We start from the raw sequence: 6,394 nt of genomic DNA on the forward strand, positions 1-6,394 counted from the left end.
CTTTGTTTTGATCTGTCGCTCTTCCAGAGGCGTTCTATTTACCCAGAGCGAATCCAGATCAGATTCAGATCCGGGCCAATGATCCAGAGCTGATCAGTGTTCTAAATAGAAGAGGTCTTATGTGGCTCGCCTTCTGTACCTGACAGTGTCGCCCAGTCGATATGGGGGAGGTTAAAGTCTCCTAATATCAGTGAGTCGTTGTTATTGACTCCCTTAAAACACTGTAAATTTCAAGATCGTCATCGAGTGATTGCCCTGGATGTCTGTAGGTGACAGATATATTTAAATTGACTTTTGCAATGTTTACTCGCACGCACAAATGTTCAACGTTACTGTCTCTTGGTGTTTTGTCAGTGGGTTGCAAATAGCTTTTGACAAAAAGGGCGACGCCACCGGCTCTACGGTATACACGATCTTTGTTGAAGAGTCTGTAGCCATCTATGTTGTATTCGGGACTTTAATCAATATATGTGGTGTCGATAAATGTTTCGGTTATAGCAATTATGTCAATATTTTCTGTTAGAGCAAGACATCTCAGCTAATCAAACTTGTTTTTTATGCTACGCGCATTGAAACTAAGGATTTTTAAGTTATCTAGAGGCTTGTTAATAGAGGTGGTGGTACTTGCGGAATCACGGTTACGAGTTTGTTGCGATGCATGGCGTCTATTTACACGGGCGGGGTGGAGGGGCGTGGCTGAGAGTCGTTTTTTGATCGGGTGTCACGTACTGCGTCGTTTAGGAGCCTTCCGAATCTGGGCCCGTATTCTACATAGTGCTTATGGTCGACCATAACTAACCGTCATAGCTAACAGAATTTATGACCGTCAGTAGAATGACCGTCAGAAGTCTTCTTCTTCTTCTTCTTGTCGTCGGCCATAGCGCAGTAAATCAACAACACCGTGAGCCGCTAGAACGCACGGCTCACAATTTGTTAACTTTAAATTTATGGAATATAATATATTATTGACATCATTTTCTTTGATTTACATTATTTTGACCTCATATTACGACTTTTGGGGAAGTTAGAAATGGTAAAATAGAAATTCGTTATGAGAAAATGCGCTGAAACGTATTCCCGTTGAAAAGTGTGTAAACAAATGTACCGCCCTCTCAGCTGTTCGGCAGTGTTTACTCACGGCATGGATCCTCAACCTAAACGTCAAAGGAAGGCTAACTGGGGAGACGACGAGTCTCTCCAGCTGGCTATGTTATACAGGGACGAAGTCCACGTTTTGAAGAGGAACTTCAAGACGGTTGGTGTTTCCAACCAAAAGAAACACGATGTCTGGACGAAGATTACGGCCGACCTGAATGGACAGTTCCACCATGAGGACGGCCGTAGAGGTAAAGAAGCGATGGTTCATCATCACTTCTAAGTCAAGGATGAAGCTGAAGAACTTTCGAGATCATCGGAATGGAACTGGTAAGTAAGTTTTCATATATTAGCTTTAACTGATAAACACCCATTACACATTTTTTGTCTCATTCTGAGCACTTTGAATATATATATATATATATATATATATATATATATATATATATATATATATATATATATATATATATATATATATATATATATATATATATATATATATATATATATATATATATGGTAAATATTCATTTTAGTACCATGCCAGTATGTATGGGTAGGACACAAAGTAATGGGTTTAAACTGGATAAATTCAGACTCAACAGGGACATAGGCAAAAATTGGTTTACCAACAAGGCTGTGGATGAGTGGAATAGGCTTAGCAGTCATGTGGTGAGTGCCAATACAATTGTCACATTCAAAAATAGATTAGATAAATTCATGGACAGCGATACTAGGTGGGGTTAGATACACGGGAGCTTAGGGTCAAAGGAGCTGCCTTGTTTAGGCCTACCGGCCTCTTGCAGACTCCAACGTTCTTATGTTCATTACCTACCTTATGAAACATCACTAGCTCTTCATAAATCTTTTCTTCAAATGTTCAACAATCATGGAAATGCTTTCAAAATCCAATTCAAGGACTATTTATTACTATTTATTATTGAAAATAGGGGATAATATTGACGGAAGAGTAGCATCCTTTAGCGGTGGCCGCGGCGACGGTGCAGCTGCAAAATATCTCGCAGAGGGTTTAGGGTGGGAGAGCATATTTAAACTTCTACAACCGAACTTTACGACCTGCTAACGGGGGGGGCATCACCCCCCTCGACGCCCCCTTCTAACTTCTAACCAGAGCTAGTGATGTTTCATTTGGTAGGTAATGAATTACTGGCACGGTACTAAAATGAGTCTTGTGTGTGTGTGTATATATATATATATATATATCAGAGCTGGGCACTTCCGTACCTCTGTCCGCACCTCCGCTCCTCCGGACCTGCGGACCTTTAAACGAGGTGCGGAGGTCCGAAGTGCGGAAAGTTTTTCAAAAGTGCGGAAGTAACAGGTGCGGAACGGCAGTATTTTAAGTCCGTACCTCCGCACCTGAGGTTTTCAAGGATAAAAAAAATGAAAACGACAAACAGTCCGCGCTCTGCAGTAATACTTCCGGTCGTTTACGCGGTCTGTGCTGCAGGGCATGTTTTCCCGCCACTTGAGTGACGTCACTCATTCAGATTTACGGCCCGATGTTGCATGTGTACTGAGGTATGATAATTATGATGAGTGTAAAAGTAGTTACTTTACTTCAGGTGGTGGAGATTCTATGCGTTAAAATGACAATAATGATAACAAAAATAATGGTAATAATAATAATAATAATAATGATAATAATAATGCTGCTGCAGTATTGCCTTGTATTTCTTTTTTTTAAGGTACGGACTAGATTTTTCAGGCGCGCTTTAATAGTTTTGGGTACGGTACCGGAGGTGCGGAGGTGCGGTACCGGAACGAGTGAAAAATTTTTAGGCGCGGAAGTACAGGTACGGACTATATGTGTTTCGAGGTGCGGAGGAGCGGTACCGGACTACCCGATATCCAGTAACGCGCCCAGCTCTGATATATATATATATATATATATATATATATATATATATATATATATATATATATATATATATATATATATATATATATATATATATATATATATATATATATATATATATATATATATATATATATATATATATATATATATATATATATATATATATATATATATATATATATATATATATATATATATATATATATATATATATATATATACAAACATGGATATTTATAGAAGTATGTTGCAATACCCATACTTGTTGCCATCAACAGACAACTGCTTGATGGAAATCAATCACATTGAAATAGTTTTGTATTGAAAGAAACAGGATGCTATTTGCCATAAATTTTCGTTTAGTTGATATATATGGGTAAATCAGTTTAAGTTTGTAATGAATATTATGTAGAGTCCATTCTTACCCTTATTACTCGTACTTTCTTTCATCAGAGATGCCTGTAAGATAAAGTATGAAAGAGGAAGAAATGCTCCTTTCTGACACACACAACCTTGAATAGTGGTGGGGTTGCAGCAGCTATTTTTTTTTTATATAATTTTGTTTTACAACAAAGAGTTGGCTCAAGGGCAACAAAAAGTGTAGAAAAAAAGCCCACTAATTGCCACTCTCACAACAGAAGATACTATAGATTAGCCAAAAGAGAGGTCAATTCCGGGTGGAGAGGTGTCTTGATACACTCGTTGAGAGAGGTCAAGTTACAGGCAGGAGACAAAAACAAGTTTTATAACATCTCAGTAAAGTACCTGTCATAATCCACTTTAGCATTACATTCTGAGAAGACACTAATGTAATGCTTTAGTAGAAGGGGAAAAAAACAAAAAATACATGAATTTTTATTTTTTCCCAGGTGGCGGCCCTCCACCCCCTCCCCTTGACCCCATTGATGAACTTGTCGGGGACGTTTTGGGGCAAGACAGCAAGGTCATCACGGGATTTGAGGAGATTGATGACCTTGGACATCAAAGGACTGTCGACATGTATGTATCTATTTGTTTAATTTGTGAAGTACACTCTTTAGTTCTATTCTTCTCATTTTTAAATATAGTCAGTTCTGCTTAGCAAAAGTAATAAAAGCCTGTCATTTGCTTCAACCAGTATGTTACAAAACACTAGAAACATAACTCATCACTTGGAAAGAACATATGAGAGATATATCTTTACTGTTGGAATAGATTGTTTAATTAAAGGCTTTAGTTCAAGTTAACTATACCTGCAGGTAACGTCAAAGCTACAGCAACTTCTGTCAATTGATGCAATCCTACCTTGGTTCATAGTACTTCTCAATTAAGGTGTATTCAATGAGTTCTTGGCCTACCTCAGAATGAGGAAAAATAGAGCAAAGGTTCACTCCACTTACTTTTTTTATGTTTTAACGTAACCGCCTTTGAGTGTGATGCACTTCTCCAATCTCGTCTTCAATTTTGAAATTCCGTCCCTGAAGAATGGTGGGTGAATAACTTATGAAAAGTCACCTTGTAACTCAATAGAAAATGCTGAAAGGATGCCAGCCCATGCATTACTTGTTGGAACCTATACCAACATGTTACAGCATTGGCGGGCTCCTGTCTCCACTCCTTCTTTGTTAGGCCGAGAACTCATTGAATCCTCCTCTTAATATCAATCCCCTCAAAGATATGCAACTCTTCTAGACCTTATTGATTGTCGTTAATTTAGTATGAGTATGCCTTCCATTTCCATAACACTATGCCATATTTACTCCCTAGTATATGAAAGGAAAAAGATACCCTATGGCAGATCTGCATTAGTTTATAACTGCTCATTTGTACACCCATTTCATGACTTTATACATTACTTGCAGTGAAGACGCAGCAGAGCCAGCGAGCCAGCTCATTGTAGGTCAGGGAGGTGCTGAGGCACCAACAGTAATAATTGTGCCTGAGCCCACCCTGCAGCCACAGACTGAGGGGGGTGCCTGGGGGAAGGTGCCAGCTGAGGATGATGCAGCAGCTGCTCAAGCAAAGGTGGCAGCTGCTGAGGAGGAGGCTGTAGCTTCAAGAGCTACAGCAGCAGCTGCACAGGCTGGGGAGGAGGCTGCACGGGCCATGAAGGCAGCAGCAGAGGAGGTGGCGGCTTGTGCTCGGACCTTCACAGGAGCTGCAAGGGCGCAGGAGGCAGCTGCAAGGGCGCAGGAGGCAGCTGAAAGGGCACGGGAGGCAGCTGCCAAAGAAAAAGCGGAAGCCATGCGTCTTAAACAAATTTTGATCAAGTTACAAATTGAAAAGGAAAGGAAAAACAAATAATATACCTAATAAAAGTAGAAAAGGATGCACATAGTTCTATGATTGTGAAACCTTAGTTGTACTAATTTAATTATGCTTATGCAGGAATGATACAGTGTACAAATGCACTGGAAAAAGAGATTAAAATGAATATGTAAAAAAAATGCAAAAAGAACACTAATGGAGAATAAAAAGGCAATGTGTAAAGAGCTAGGAAGGAAGGTGAGAAATGACTTTCAGAATAATAGGGAGATGTTCTTGAAGGAAGTGAAGGGAGCTTGAGAAAAGAATGAAAAGGTGTGTATGAACTATGAATGTAAAGGGTGTGAATAGGAATGTAATTGTAAGTGTGGAAGGTATAAGGAGATTGAAGGAGTACTATGAGTGTTTTTAGAGTATTGACAACAAAGAGGGGAATGTTAATTTGCAAATGTTTACAAAAGGAATATGGGTTATAATTGATTGATAGATTGATTACTTTATTAATGCAAGTGGAACAGTACCTTGGCATGTACTTGTCCAGTCGTGCTGAGGAACGGGTTTCAGTCTTCATTGCTAGAACGAAAAACAAATTAACTAGTAGGTAGTTTCATAATAATAATGATACAGAATAATGCAGATTCTTAAGAAATGAGTGTTTCCCAGATTCAATTCGAAAAACATATATATATAAAATATCCAACTTACTGGAAATGCAAGTTGCAGAATTCATCTCGATACAGGCGACCTTCATTCCGCTGACCAGCTGGAAGTGGCACAACTTGCACACCTTCAGGTTGTGCCATGGCAAGATCCACTTCTTCAGCGTTAGGTTGAGCCGCATCGAGAGGAATGGGAATATTCCTGTCCTTGCAGATGTTGTGGAGCATGCCGCATACATGTATCAGCTTGCACACCTTCACCGGGGGAGTTACTCGGACCTCGCTGTGTAGGACATGAAAGCGGCGCTTGAGCTGTCCTATTCCTCGTTCCACAACACTCCGTGTCCGTTTGTGGGCCCTAAAAGAAAATACAAATGATAATGGCAGTCAATATTAAGTACTTATGTTCCATTAACTATGGGTAAATTCACTACTTGCCATACCTAGCTTGACTAAATTTGACTTTGCTTGACTAAATTTGACTGTCCTTGACAATTTTTTTTCAGTT

The 6,394-nt window shown here is 39.3% G+C and overlaps 2 long non-coding RNA genes across 2 annotated transcripts; one reads left to right on the forward strand and one right to left on the reverse strand.

The window, feature by feature from the left end:
* The first annotated feature begins 831 nt into the window (after positions 1–831).
* Positions 832–5,295, forward strand: LOC126992303 (uncharacterized). Its single transcript, XR_007746460.1, has 3 exons — positions 832–1,425; positions 3,853–3,982; positions 4,825–5,295. It is a non-coding gene; the product is annotated as an uncharacterized LOC126992303 (long non-coding RNA).
* LOC126992304 (uncharacterized) lies at positions 5,040–6,001 on the reverse strand. The gene is made up of 3 exons (XR_007746461.1): positions 5,933–6,001; positions 5,749–5,800; positions 5,040–5,183 (listed from the first exon to the last, which is right to left on the reverse strand). It is a non-coding gene; the product is annotated as an uncharacterized LOC126992304 (long non-coding RNA).
* Positions 6,002–6,394: the final 393 nt, after the last annotated feature.

Source organism: Eriocheir sinensis, unplaced genomic scaffold (assembly GCF_024679095.1).
Source record: "Eriocheir sinensis breed Jianghai 21 unplaced genomic scaffold, ASM2467909v1 Scaffold436, whole genome shotgun sequence".
Lineage (NCBI taxonomy): Eukaryota > Metazoa > Arthropoda > Malacostraca > Decapoda > Varunidae > Eriocheir > Eriocheir sinensis.